Below are 15,598 nucleotides of genomic sequence, written 5' to 3'. Positions count from 1 at the left end.
AACTTGGATATTTAACCATAAATTCTTAAAGCCAGGAAGGGCTGTGGGTAAATTATGACATTATTTCAGGCCTGCATTTCTCCTGCAGATAACAGATAGTTTGCTGAGGAATGTGACATATCCTGTCCACCTAAGCCAGGCAGAGCTTTAGGTAAATTGCTTCTTGGAAAAGAAAGCATGTGGGGGTCAGCACAGTGGGCCCATTTTATAGAATTATTCCCTTATCCTCATGTTCCCATCACTGGCATCCGTGTGTCCCCAATCATTTCTATGTTTCTGAGAACTGAGGTCACAACACTGTAATCTGTTGATAAAGGCATACCCAGAAATAGCTGAAATCTGTTTGTTTGAAGCTGAAACTACTGGAGCCTTAAACTGGTGGGAAAACTTAAATGGTAATTTTGATGAATTGCCAGATGTTGAGTATGTAACAGATTGAAAGTGTGAGAACCTGCTGGGGCCCACAGTCTTATGGGATTCCACCATACTTCCATTGAAAACTAGATTGAATTCCACTCGGTTCCAGGAATCCAACTATATTCACATAGTGATGATCTGAGAAATATCAGCTCTGCAGTGGGTGAGTAACTGTTGTGACACACAACAGACACTAGAATGGCAATATGTAAATCAATGGAAGTGTAACTGATGTGATTCTGCAATCTGTATACAGGGTAAAAATGGGAGTTCATAACCCACTGAATCAAAGTGTGAATTATGATATATCAAGAACTATGTAATGTTTTGAACAACCAACAATAAAAAAAAAAGAAGAAATACACCCAGTCTTCACCACCAGGTGTGTGGGGGGTGGGGAAGAGAACTACAGTCCAGCAGGGGGAGAGTTTGCCAGATTCTTAGGCTAACTGGGAGAAGGACATTTCTTCCATTTTTCTCCCTCTAACCTTCAAGGACAGATTTGGGGATGTTGCAACCAAGAAAGAAAGGCAAGGAGGCAAAAAGCTGTACCACCAGAGGGACACCTGAGAAAGTCCCAGCCACTACATGGGCACACTGACACTCAGACTTAATTGGAAGGTGTAGAATGCACTCCACAACTTTCACTCATACAAATAGTCCAGTATAACACTAGATTACACAGAAAGAGCCACAAGATGCAGACCCTCCTTGTGGAAAAGTAGTTAAAGTTAAAGTGAAGACAAAAACAAAATGCCAGAGGAATTTGAAGCCTCTTGCACCTATGGCTAGCCAATTCTCAGCCTACTAAACATGAAGCTAGCAGCATATTAGAAGGATTGTACAGCATGATCAAGGGAATTTACCCCAGAAATCCAAATCATTGATTGATTTTCCACATATGAAAATCTATGAAATATAACAGAGCAAAGGGAGAAAAACATTTTTATCTCAATGCAGAAAAAGCATTTCACAAACTCCTACAGACTTCCATGATAAAGGAACTGAACTAACTAGGAATAGAAGGGAACTTCCTTAACATGGTTGAGGACTCTTATGTATAACACACAACTAACATCATACTCCAAACTTCTCCCCAAAGATCCTGAATATGACAAGTGTTCATTTTTTGCCACTTCTGCTCAACATTGTACTGGAAGTTCTACCCGGAGCAGTTAATCAAGAAAAAAGAAAAGCCATCCAAACTAGGGAAAATTTAAAAAAGAAAGAAAGAGAAAGAAGAAATAAAACTATATTTGTAAGTGATATGACTTTACATATAGAACGCCCTAAGTATTCCTAAGAATCAAATAGAGCTCATAAGTGAGTTTAGCAATTTTGTAGGATACAAGATCAACATGCAAAAAAAATTATTTCTATATACTAGTAATAATCAACCTGAATAGGAAATTAATGAAATTTCTTATACAATAGCATCAAAAAGAACAAAATACTTAGGAGTAAATTTAATCAGTAAGGTGCAAGACTTCTACTCTAGCAATCAAAACAATGTGGTTTGATGCATAAAGCTAAATATGTAGATCTATAGAGAGCCCCAAAATAAACCTACACATATAGAATCAATTGTTTTAATCTCTTCAATTAATTTACTGAGATAACTGAATACACTAAAGAATGAATCTGGATCCCTTCTGCATCAAAATTAACTTTGAGTGAAACAAAACTTGAATGTGAGTGCTAACACTAAAAAAATCTTAGAAGGAAACATAGCCAAAGATTTGCATGACTTGAATTAGATGAATTTCCTAGGTATACCATAAATCAGACTTCATCAAAATTGAAATCTTTTGTGTATTAAAAGACACTGAGAATAAAATACAATCCAAAGAAAATGGCAAGTATTTGCAAGTTTTATATCTTCTAAGTGCCTCCCATCAGAAACATATAAAGAAATCTACAACAAAACACCAGTTTATTTAAAAATAAGCAAAGAACTTCAATGGACATTTCTCCAAAGAAGATATACTAAGAACCAATAACCATATGAACAGATTTTCAACATTATTAGTCATAAAAGAAATGCAAATAAGAGCCACAATGAGATATCACATCATACCCATTAGGATGTCCATGATTTAAAAAAAAAAATCAGTAAATAACAAGTGTTAGTGAAGATATGGAGAAATTAGAATTCTTATACATGCTAATGGAAACAAAAATGGTGCAATCTCCATCACATACACTATGGTTGTTCCTCAATAATTTTAATACAAAATTATCAAATGACCCAACAATTCTTCTCCTAGGTCTATACCCATTTGATTGAAAACAAATGCCCACACAAAACCTGTACACAAATGTCCACAGCAGCACTATTCATAAATGCCAAAAGATGTAAACTACCCACATGTCCATCACTTGATGAGTGGATAAACAAAGTGTGGAATAGCTATACAATTGAATATTATTCAACAATCAAAAGGAACAAAATATTAACACATTATGACTCAGAACCTTGTAAAGATTTTGTCAAGTGAGAGAAGCCAAACACAAAAGGCCACATGTTATCTGATTCAATTTATGTACCATCTTCTGAATAGGTAGATGAGGGTTTCTGGGAACAGAGGAACAGGGAGAGATTACATAAGGGCGCAAGATTTTCTTTTGAGGATAATGAAAATGTTCTAGAGCTAGATAGTGGTAATGGTTTTTCAACATTGCAAATGTGGTAAATGACACTGAATTGTAAACTTAAATTTACTAAAATGGTGAATTTATGTCACCTGTACTTTACTAAAATAGTGATAATAAAAGGGCACAGTAATTAGTAGGTATTCAACATATAGAAGTAATAATAATAAAGGTGATAACTATTCCATTTCTTATTTGAAAATTCTCTTTTAGTTTAAAAAAACAAAATAAATTAATCATTTTTTGGTCTTGGCATCATGCAGGCAGAACTCTCAAAAGGAACATTGTCTAGACATGCACTTATCTATAATATTAGCCACTTTTCATTTATGGTTTTTATATTTGAAATTTTAAATCAAAATTTAGTTTTTTACTTGTACTAGTAACAGTTCAAATTTCAATATCCAGTGGCTACCATTTTGAGTAAAGCAGATAGAAAAGGCACTTCCCTCACTGTGGGAAGTTGTATCAAACATTCCTGGTCTAGACCCAGAGATTCTCTCTAACAGTAAATCCCTCCTAAAGCAAATGTCTCAAGTCAAGCAGAATTTCCCAGTGCTGGCAAACAGGCAGCAGCAGTCTCCTGTTTCCTTCTCACCACATCAATTGGCTTCTGGGTTAGTCAAATTTTCCTTGTGTAACCAAAATACTGACAAACCAACTTAGAGGAGGAAAAGTATGTTTGGGGCTCATAGTTTCAGAGGTTCAATCTATAGGCAGCTAACTCCAAACTCCATCACTTTGGGCCCAAGATGAGGTGGAACAACATAGCAGAAGGGCAGCAGTGAAAAAAAGTTGTTCACCTCCTGGTGGACAGGAAGCAGAATGAGAAAGGCAAAAGAGAAGCAGGGAAGATGAAGCTTTTGAGGTATACCCCCAGTGACCCACCTCCTATAGCCAGGCCTCATCTACCTACAGTCCCCACTCAGTTAGTCCATTGAAAGGTGGAATGACTGGTTAGGTTACAGCTCTCACAGTCTAATCATTTCACCTCTAACTATTCCTGCCTTAGTGCAAGAGCTTTTGGGAGACATGTTTTATTCAAAACATAAGAGCTTCACAGTTCCTAATGATTTACCTAATGTACCAAGTACAGCGTGACCCCTTTCCAGCATCTCTCTCAAACCCAGATACTAATAGAGGGAAGCCAAGAATCAGGGAGGGGGTTCAGCTTCCCAGGTGACTTAAGATCACTGTTTTAGTTCATTTGATGTGGCTTTAACAGAATACCACAGACTACACAGTTAACAAAGAAATGTATTTCTGACAGTTCTAGGGACTAGGAAGTATGGGGACCACATGCAGAGATGGCCTTCTTGCCATGTCAGAGCATGGCTGAAGGAATCACATGGAAATAAAACACACAAGAAAGAGGAAGGGATGGCTGAATTCACCTTTATAATAAAGCCACTCTCTAAACAATGAACTCACTGCAATGATAACAACATTAACTCATTAGTGAGGGCTGCTCTCTGCATGACCTAGTCTTCTCTTAAAGGTCTCACCTCTCAACATGGTTGCACTAAGAATTAAGTTCTCAACACATGAACTTTGGTAAACATGTTCAAACCATAGCATCTGCCATTATTTTCTCTCCAGACTCTCACATATTCTTAGTTCTCAGAGGATCATTTACCATCTTGGAGCAACTTTTAGATTCAGAAACCACAGGCTGTAAATCCTACTGCCTTCAGCATCTTCTAGCTTTGATATAACATTACTGAGTCTCCATTTCTCCCTTGTGAAGTGAAGTAAATGATGAAATTTCTACTACCTAACTCCTCTTGAAAGTTACCTAAATAAAAGAGACAAATGGCAGCTGCTGTGTCTCTTACAACACTTTTCAGGGAAAAAAAAAGAAATTGAATTGACTTCTCTCAACAGAACCCATATTCATAAGCCTTTCTCTCAAATTTTTATTACTTAAAAACATATTTTTGATGGGTGCAGTGGAACATACCAGTAATCTGTGATGTTTGGGAACTTGGGAGGCTGAGGCAGGAGGATCCCAAGTTCAAAGCCAGCCTCAACAACTTAGTGAGACCCTGTCTCAAAATAAAATTTTTTAAAAAGGATGGGGATGTGGCTCAGTGGTAAAGTGCCTCTGGGGTCAATTTCTGGTACCAAAAATAAAGAAAGGATAAAACACATATTTTTCACTTTTTATACATAATCAAAATATGACAAAATGATGGGACTTGTTCTTCCAAGGAGTTGAGAGTTCTGTGAGAAATAGGTGGCCATAGGCCACTAGAAGGCCCCCATTCACTAGGGCCTATCTGTAAAATGAATTCAGAAGGAATCACTGAGCTCCAGAGGCAGAGACAAAGCCAGGCAAGGTGTCACATGCCTTCAATCCCAACAACTGGAGAGGCTGAGGCAGAAGATTGAAAATTTGAGGCCAGCCTCAGAAACTTAGCAAGGTCCTAAATAATTGCATGATACCCTGTCTCAAAATAATAAAAAGAATGAGATATAGCTCAGTGGTAAAGTATACCTGGGTTCAATCCCCAGCACCAAATAATAATAATAATAATAATAATAAGGGAGGAGACCAAGTTTGTGCATGAAATTCCAAGCATCACAAGGTGGGTAAGGACCTTCTGAAGACTGATCAGTCATATGCAGGCATGAGTTGGGGTATATTTGGCCATGATTTGAGTATTCACATAAGCCTACTACCAAGAAAGGGCTTGCTACTCAATGCACAAAGAAGTCAACACTGTTAACACTGGTTCTTGAAAGAAGAGCTTCATTGAAGGATAACAGTAAGAACACCCAACCCTGATCAACCAATATCCCCAGTAAAGGGAACTAGGGAGCTGATTGGTCATTACCAGGAGTCTTGGTGGAGTAACTTGCAACCAGCAGGTGGGTCCAGGTAGAACTGATGGATAATTCTGGTCCATCCTACAACTGTTAATGGCACCCCTTACCTCTTAGGTCCACAGGCCCTGTTCTTTTTTCTCAAGTTCAACTAATCAGGAACTTTGCCAGGCCCTCAAGGTCATTTTAGTTCTGGTCCTAGGGTTCTGTGCCTGTATCCTATAAATTTTGAGGATGTGTTTAGAAACAAGGAAGTTACTATTTTGCAATTCAGTTTCAGGCCTAGTGTGTCACTAGAAAAGATCCAAGGTGTTCCCAGAGAGGGGATCCTCAGCTCAGGATGAGTGGGGTCCTTGACAAACATCACAGAAAGGAACTTAAGGACATGTCAGCTAGAGAAAAAGACAAAAATTTATTTAGGAAGGAAGAGACACATTCAAGGGAGGATGTGGGCTGTCTTGAGGGTAAGCAGTAGCTCCTTAGTCTGGGGTGTTCATATTTATAAAGGGACAGTAATTAGGAGGTGGGCTAGAGGTGAAGTCAGGGTGAAGTTAGAAAATCTCGTGCCAGCTTTTCCTGCACTTGCACATTGTCTTCACATCCTAGTACTCTTTGTGGACAAGGACAAATGCTTATTTGCTTACAGGTTGATTGTTTTGCCTTCTAGTGATTCATGGGCACTTCTCTTTTGAGATTCAGTGTATTTTTTTCCTCTTTATTTCCAGATCCCCACCTCAAGTGACCCTTTTTCTCTTGAGTCTATGTCTGACAGGGATCAGGGCTCTAGGTACCCAAATGTTCCCAAGCCTTCCTAAGCTATATTCTGAAGAACAGCCCAGTGCTCTAGGCACACCAGGGACTTGAGACACAGTCCCATTGGAGTTCCTATCCATTCACCAGGGGTATGCATAATGGAACCTCATGCACAAACCATCAAACATTTCCAGTTCTCCATCTGCTTCAAAACACTAGGGACAACTCTGTACAGCACACCAGGAGTCTGAATGGAACACCATGGTGCATATCCCCATGATGACCACAAAGTGAACAACATCTCTAACCCCACCTACCTCCAGAATCCAGCTAAGATTGTTGGATTGTTCCCAGGTGACAAAGCCAAGTCAGGAAGACACACTGGGAATGAGTGACAATCTGGGGCTCTGCCCATCAGAGGAACAGAGTTGGCAAATGAATTTCTGGTGGAACAGCATTTCCTGAGCAAGAAACTATGGCAGAATGTCCAGAAGGCCCACTGCCAAAGAGGTCTGTTTCCTTCATTAGGTCCCACCTCCCAACACTCCTGTATTAGGGATTAAGTTTGCAACACAGGCTTTTGGGGAAACACATTTAAACAAAAGAAGGCAGGAGGGATTCTCACCTTCCTGGGTAATGGGGTCTGCAGTCCTTTTCTCCCTGCTCCCTTCTTCATTCTTAGTGCTTGGAGGCTCATTGACTATCATGGGACTCAGGGATGACAGCTGATCTTTGAATCCTGCCTTCACCTTTTTTAACTAGTGGTCCTTTTTTCTTTTAACATTGCTGGGCCTCCCTTTTTGGTTGACAACATTTTAGTGGAAGCTTCTACTTTCAGTCTCTTTGATCACAATAACACAAATACATGGCAGAGTCTCTGTCTCTCTTACATAACTGTACATTTCCAAGAAGATATTTTTCAGTAGCAATGAATTTGTCTGTGCAGATCTTATTTTCGTAAGATTCCCTCTTGCACAATTTGTATTGTCAATTACATAGATACACCTATCACCTTATTTTTCACTTTTCTAACAAGGTCTAAGAAAAGTCAAAATAATAAGGATTTCAGTCCTTTGCCCAATATTGTTTTCCCAGAGAGATGATGAGCTCTGTGAGAATCTAATTTCCTGACTGTCCCATTAGGGCCCCCATTTACCAGCACCCACTATGGAAAAAAATCTTTGAGGGGGTTGGTACCCTCAGAGTTAATGTTTGAAATTCAAGCACATGGATAGGGCTCTGCCAGGCTCTGGGGCAGGGAGTCACTTGGAGATAAAGATTCTCAGAATCCTGAACCTTATTCCATTGAAAAGACAAGGCTTTATCACAGTTCTTTGCACAGATGACCCCTTCCCTAAAACCTACATAATAAAGATAACATTCAGAATTGAACTGAGATAGGAATTTGAAATTACAGGAAAAAAAAGATATACTGAGTCTCAAAAGAAAAGTGCTCATGAATCATAGGAATGCAGAAAATTTTACCCATGAACTGTTGTAATGCAGAATAGGCAATTCAACCAGCAACCTTGGCTGTGTCCTTGCTGGCAAAAAATCACATGATGTAAGCACTAGGAAAACTGGCCCCAAAGTTCATCACTTTGCTCTGAATCCACTTCTAGCAGAGCCCCCTGGGCTACTATCCCTTCTACAAATATTAACATCCAGACCAAGAGTACTTCTCACTCTTCCCACATCCACCCTTAATGTGTCTCTGCCTTTCTAAATAAATCTGTCTCTGCCTCTAACTGATGTGTCCTTAAATTCCTTTCTGTGATGCTTGTCAAGGACCCCACTTGTCCGGAGTTGAGGTCCCACTCTCTTGGAACACCTCCATCCTCCTTCAGTAACAGAGCACTAGAAGTAGGAGAGTCCAGTTCCTATTTCTGATGCTACTACTGCCTCCCAAAGCTCTCCAGATGGCTCCCTGACTGGTTTCAACACCTACATCAGTCCAAACTAGGAGGAAATGTAGACTTCCCCCCATTCTATGCCAGATGTGTCTTGGAGAAAACCCATATATACCAATGACCAGAAAAAATCATGGGAAGTAATTTGAAGTTTGTGCCAAGTAATTTGCAATGTTGTATTGGTATGTTCCAGGGTCCAGATGTGTTTTAAGAAAACTGAAGTAAGCCAAACCTGAAATAAACTGAAGGATGCCTAGTAGACCTGCCTCTCAGATCTACAGTATGCCCTATCCATCCAGGTACATGATGAGAGATTTGAAGGATGACACATCAAAGTCAGATGTCAAGAATTAAATGCAAAAAAGATTTCTAACTGATGGAACACAGCCACTCAGCATGCTGGGGAAAGTCACATCCATCAGTGACATGCTGCCCCAACCATGCTTACTAAAAAGGAATTTGCCCCACATTTGCTCCTTCTTGGTGAAAGAAGAGTGTAAAGGAGGAGAGAAAAGGAGCATTCCATATAGAAATGAGCAGCCTACAGATCCAGATAGCCACCTCTGGGCTAGTCATACTATTAAAGACCAATATGGAATCAATGACTCTGGAGCATATAAACTTCTCAAGTGGGCTGCAACAAGACTTTACCGTGACCCTTCAGTGGACAAGATCATCACCATACTGGATATTGGTGCTGGGTAATACCATCATTGGGACAGATTTAAGAAGTCATTTGGAGAGATCTGGATGATCCTTATTGTGCTCAGGTAGCAGTCACCCAGTTTGGCCTGGGGCCAGCTGCAGAAAATAACTCTTTAATAAGCTGATTGTCAATGGCGAACAAAATGGGAAAGAGGAAAAAAATAGAAGGATGGAATCATAATCTTGGGGATCAAGCTAGAGCCTGTTCTAGGACTGACAAGGTGTATTTCTTCTCCTCCCACAGCAGCGGCAGCAGTGGCCTCTGAAAACTACTACCTCTTCCCATGTAGTCCCCCAGCTGTAGCAACCATTACCTCACTGCCACTCCCAGTGTGTGGGTCACCATGTTCCACCCAGGGAGAGCACCCTCTCCTTCCATGAGGGCTCCAGGATCAATCCACTGTCTTTCTCAGGACCCACTGAGGATGGAAGCTCATGCCAAAAGACACAGCAGCACAGTATCACCACCCTGGGGTTCTGTGGAAGAAAGGGTCCCTGAGAAACCAATAGCTGAGGCAAGCATGGTGGTACATGTCTGGAATCCTGTGTCTTAGCAGAAGGATTGCCAGTTCAAGGCCAACCTCAGCAATTTGGCAAGGCCCTATATAACTAAATGAACCTCTGTCTCAAACTGAAAAATATAAAGGGATGGGGATGTGGCTCAATGGCAAAGTGCCCCTGGGTTCAATCTCTAGTACCAAAAAAACCCCCAAAATTCCAGCAGCTGATCTTGGAAGAAACATGTTTCTTTCTTGCTTTCTTGTCTGGGTATTTTCCATTGTCATCGAATGTGCAAATATGGGCAGTCAGAGAACAACAGCCAGTCTTTCCTGTGTATATTCCAAGGATCAGTACCACAGATAAGCTGCCATGAAGTCTGCTGGTTATGCTGTTACATTCCTAAGAAAACCTAGTGCCTGTTCCTCTTACTTCTATGGGAAACAAGCAGCTACCAAAATGGAATGTCCAGCAGAATCACCATCCTAATTCTATGTTTGCCGCAGTCTGGCTAGGCACAATTCAGGAGCCACTTGTCAAAAGAAACAAACTTTATTTTTATAACCACACACGCCAAACAAAACAGCTCCTCAGGAAAAACCTTCAGAACCCAACTGCCACCACCGCTTCCCACAAGCCTCTCCACCTCCCCCACTCCTCCTGCTCTTGAGGCTGATTGGCTGGGTAGCATGGGCAGAGCCAAAAAAGTCCCCCAATGAGCAGCTCTGTGGTCTGAAAGGGCAGGGAAACAGCCCGATGAGCATCACCGCAGAGGAGCCAATCAGTTGGCAGCTAGAAGTTGCTGGGGCCACTGTGAGCCAATCATCAGCTGGCAGCTGGAAGTTTGCTGGCAGCTGGAAGTTTGCTGGGAGCTGGAAGTTTGCTGGGGCCCCTTCGGTTGTGGCTCTAACATATGTTCAATTTGTATTTGTCATTTTTTATTGAGTATATCTCATTTTATCACCTAAAATTAAAGATGGCCCATACTAATTATGGTAGTGGCACAAAAGTGTGTCTTAACTCTTGAAGTCATATCCTCAGAAAAACAAATAGAAACCAACCACCCAGCACAGCCCAGTTCTTTTCTTTCCTCTCTTTTACCTCGTTCATTACCGAAGGAATCTAATGGATAGTTTTATTTCTCTATGCCATCACCAAAAGACAGAAATTGCTTTCTATTTCTATCAGTTGGAGTTGTATATAATTGAAGAAATCTGGTGTTTGGGATGAAACTTTTTTCCTCCAGTACTGGAAATTGAACTACCACTGAACTATATCCCCAGCCCTTTTTAATTTGAGACAGGGTCTCACAATGTTGCTGAGGATGGTCTCAAACTTACAATCCTCCTGCCTCAGTTTCCTGAGTAGCTGGGATTACAAGCATGCATCATTACAGCATTGGGATGAAAATATTTAAAAGAACATCCTGAGGGGCTGGGGTTGTGACTCAGCGGTAGTGCACTCACCTGGCATGCGTGAGGTCCTGTGTTCAATCCTCAGTACCACATAAAAATAAGTAAATAAAATACAGGTATGAAGAAAAAAAAGAACATCCTGTACTACATTTTAACAAACAGAAATGAAATGCACTGCATTGTGTTTGAATAGAAGTCTTGGGGTTAGAACTGGAACTTTTATCTTCTATTTTTACTGTTGGGTGTCTGCAGCATCTCTTAAGTCTGGGCAGGGAACTATCTCATTTTAGAATGTTTGAGTGTAACAGAACTATAAAAAGAAAAGGAAGATTGATGTTGTGGTATGTTTTTTAATAACTAAAATAGGTCAATTTTCAACAAGATAAAAGAGCTGGCAACAAGTTGTCCAGATGCTGAGAAGCCTGTAAGGACTTCCACGGGAGTAGTCATGAGGCCAACCAGAGGCCCTAGAATTAGTCCTGACCTTGTCTTTCTGAGAAGCTTTGGACCCTGGCCTGGACTAAGAGGAATATGTCTCCCCAAGCATGTCTCTTCCATGTCTTCCTTCATGGTCCTCAAGTAACTATATCAACATTTATGTGTTAAAAAAAGACATTGTAGTTAGTCTCAATGTCCATAAATATTGGATTCAATTATTATTTAAAATATAATCAGTAGTTTCATAAAAGGTGTACAGTTTCTGGTGGCGGACAGTGAACTGGGGACTGGGCGTAGGACAATATGCTAAGGGGGAAAGATGTGAGGGTATGGGGTTAATAAACTTAGGAAAATTTGAAGGAGAACTCTAATGAAGCGGGTTAGTATGAGGGAAATAGACAGGAGGTAATTTAGGGTAGAGAAGTACGTGGGAGGTCAGTAGAGTACATAAAAACAAACACACATATTATTTAGAAGATTACAGGATGTAATCTGCTGGGCGGGGAGGAAGTTGGAAACTAGGTACCTGTTCAAATGGAGGTCCCTGCTGATAGCCACAACCACCAAAAGATGGTGATAGAGGTTTTCCAAGTTGGAGTCAGTCTGCTTCCAGTGCTGGGGTGTCTGGTGAGGTTGGGGGAGCTGGGGTGGCCTTGTGCTGTGGCTAGATTGCAGCCACAGTTGACTCTGCTCCACCGCTTGAGAGCCGTGTGTGCACTAGAACTGCGGGCTTTGGGTCTGGATCCAGAGTCTTTCTGGAACACAGAGGCTCTGATTTCTGCACAGGTGGTTGCAGCTCTGATGGTATCTGTGAAAATCCGCTGTGCAGGGGTCCTGTTGCATGCTCTGAGATATTGTATTCCATCTAGGTGAGACCTTGTGGAGACACTGCCTGACTACTTTCTTGGTTTAATTCCACAGAGCAACCAGAAACAGTATCTCCTCTATTCTACCTTCTTGTGTCCCATCCTATGTTATGTTATTTTAGAAAATCTGCTGTGAGCCTAATTGGACTGTGCTTCTTCGTATTTAATAATTTTAATAGCTTTATTCAGGTGCAAATGATATAAAACTGCTCATATTTAATATGCACAATTTGAGGAACTTTGACATATGCAAACACATGAAATACCATCACTGTAATCAGAGTAGTAAACATATCGAACACCTCTCAAAATTTCCTTTTGTCCCTGTTCCTGAGTGTGGGGCAGGGGGCAGGGATATGGTAACAAAACAAACATGAAATGTATGGTCTTAGCAAACTTTGAAGTTTTATGTCTTTGAAGTAAACAATACTAATTTGTTGCAACTTTATGCCTTTTGAGTAATAGCTCCCTGTTTCTCCCACCCCATAAGCCCCTGAAAACCACCATTCTAATTTCTGCATCTATACATTTGGCAATTTCAAATACCTCCCCTAAGGGGAATTTGTGTTATTTATCCTTTTTTATTTTTTTTAAAACACACACAAACACAAATTTTTATTCCTTACAACCACATATTCCATATTCTTGTCTATAAAAGCATTTCTAAAGACATCATTTACTTGAGTCAACAGTATAATCTTTTTGGCTTTTCAATTGCAGGTATCAGAGTAAATTGTTTGAACATTTTTGGACACTTGGCTCAAGCAACTTTGGAAAAAAGCTGTTTGTAGGCTTAAAAATCTTATTCCAATGTTTTTTTAATAGTTACACTAAAAACAACCACATTTTAACTTATTTAAGAGGAGATTAGTTTTTCTTTTATAAAAATTGCTCCCCAAACTCAAATACCCAACCCGACAAAAAAAGTTTTGTCTGTCTTCCCAGGAATCCATGGGGACCGGTGCGGGGAGCCGGGAGGAACAGCAGCACAGGGTTCCGTTAAGTACATCCAGCCCTAGCCAGAAGGGTCCTCACAGCATTCATGCCTGTTCTTCTAGTTTGGCCCTTGAAAGTTTTAAAAAGGACAGCCTTTTAGTCATCTAAGCCTATGTTTCTGAAAAGGTAGGACATAGACTCTCCATTGTGAATGCGACGGATGGCTTCTGAGAGTATCATGCTGATATCCACAGTTTTGATCTTGGGACACTGAAGCTTCTGAATTTCACGTGGAATTGTATTGGTAACCACCACCTCATCAATGGCAGACTCTTCAATCAGCCAGGGGCGGGGGGGCGGGGGGGGGCGTCCGAAGACAGCAAGCCATGAGTCGCCATCACGAAACGAAGATCTTATATGCACCTCTTTCCTTTAGGGTCTCTGCTGCAGCAAGAAAGCTGTCCACATCATCGATGATGTCATCCACAATGATGGCAATCCTTCCTCCAACGTCACCAACGACTGTGATGGGGGGCTTTTCTTTAGGAATCAGCATGGGGATCTCTAAGCTGGGGTGGATGGCAGCCACACTCCTGACCATGGGTGGGGAGTGCCGTCCATCAACCAAGTCTGACTCAGCATCCTGTGCATCTCCATGAATCACAGCGATTCCCAGGCACAGGCGCTCAGCAAAAGACTCTTGGCCGAGGCTGGAGACTTGGCCACGATGACTACATTCTTGTAATCTGGGATCTCTTCTTGAATATACTGTAATAGGAAGGGAGATTATCCACAGGAATATTAAAGAAACCCTGAATTTCCTTCTGGTGTAAATCCATAGTCATAAGGTGGGTTAGACCAGCTTTGCACATCATGGAGGCCAATAATTTAGAGACAATGGAGCCTCTTTTCCTCATCTTGCACTGTTTGCTGTAAGGAAAGTAGGGGATCATGCCGATGATGCTCTTGGCACAAGAGATCTTACATGCATACACCAAAATCAGGAGCTCCATGATGGTGGTGTTCACATCCTTGGAGAAGTCTGGATGATGAAAACGTCTCTCCCCCTCACAGACTCTTGAATCTGTACTCTGGTTTTCGGCAATCTTCTTTGAACGCTCCATACATGATGAATTAGAATTTGCTGAAAACAGCACCAGACCTCCTTTGGTTATGTTCATCTTGGTTTCTAATTCAGGTGGCGTCACACAAAACGTCAAAACCTTCTTGGTTTTCCGATTCTGAGCCCTCCGCAGTGGAAGGAAGAAATCACCGCTCTCCAGGCGGTGTCCCTAGGAGCAAAATGGCCCCCATGCGAAAGACGATATTTATCCTTTAATGACTGGCCTATTTCACTTAGGATAATATCCTCTAGGTTCATGCATATGCTTACAAATACAGGATTTCCTTCTTCTTTCAAACTGAACAATAGTCCTGTGTGTGTGTGTGTGTGTGTGTGTGTGTGTGTGTGCGCGCGCGCGCACCCGCGCATGCACATCTGTGTTGTAGCTGGTGTTGATATCTTTATTGCAGTTGCTGTTGATATATTGACTATGTACTGGGGATAATGTTGCACTGATGTGGGAGTTCAGATCTCTTTAAGATCCTAGTTTCAATTCCTTTTGATATAAACTCAGCAGTGAAATTACTGGATCATATGGTAGTTCTGTTTGTAATGTCTGAGGGCCTCCATACTCGTTCCCATAGCTTCTCTCCCCTTCTATATCTCATCAACAGTGTAGAAGGATTTCAGTTTCACTACAACTCCACCAACACTTATATTTATTTTTTAGTAATATCTGTCCAACTGATGTGAAGTGATACCTCATTGCAATTTTGATTTGTGTTTTCCTGATTATTGTTACTTACTTATTTTTTCATGTATAAAAAAATTAGTTGGCCATTTGCATGTCTTCTTTATAGAAATATCCTTCGCCCATTTTTATTTTATATCCTTCGTCCATTTTTTAATCAGTTCATTTTTTTTTTATTTACTACTGAGTTGTTAAGTTCCTTATGGTTTTTGAAAATTAAACCCTTATTAGAGATGTGCTTTGTAAATATTCTCTCCCATTCTCTGGGTTGCCTTTTCAATCTGTTGTTTCCTTGGTTGGGCAGACACTTTTTGGTTTGTTTTGGTCCTACTTATCTAATTTTTATTATTGTCAGTATTTGTGGTGTG

General features: G+C 40.7%; 2 pseudogenes; one reads left to right on the top strand and one right to left on the bottom strand.

Annotated features, from left to right (window-relative positions):
• The first annotated feature begins 6,235 nt into the window (after positions 1 to 6,235).
• Positions 6,236 to 9,312, top strand: LOC144255333 (pre-mRNA-splicing factor RBM22 pseudogene; annotated as a pseudogene).
• Positions 9,313 to 13,572: 4,260 nt separating this feature from the next.
• LOC144254457 (phosphoribosyl pyrophosphate synthase-associated protein 2-like) lies at positions 13,573 to 14,624 on the bottom strand (annotated as a pseudogene).
• Between the last annotated feature and the right edge of the window lie 974 nt (positions 14,625 to 15,598).

Source organism: Urocitellus parryii, chromosome 1 (assembly GCF_045843805.1).
Source record: "Urocitellus parryii isolate mUroPar1 chromosome 1, mUroPar1.hap1, whole genome shotgun sequence".
In the NCBI taxonomy this organism is placed as follows: Eukaryota; Metazoa; Chordata; class Mammalia; order Rodentia; family Sciuridae; genus Urocitellus; species Urocitellus parryii.
This window is presented reverse-complemented; position numbering and strand designations above follow the sequence as displayed.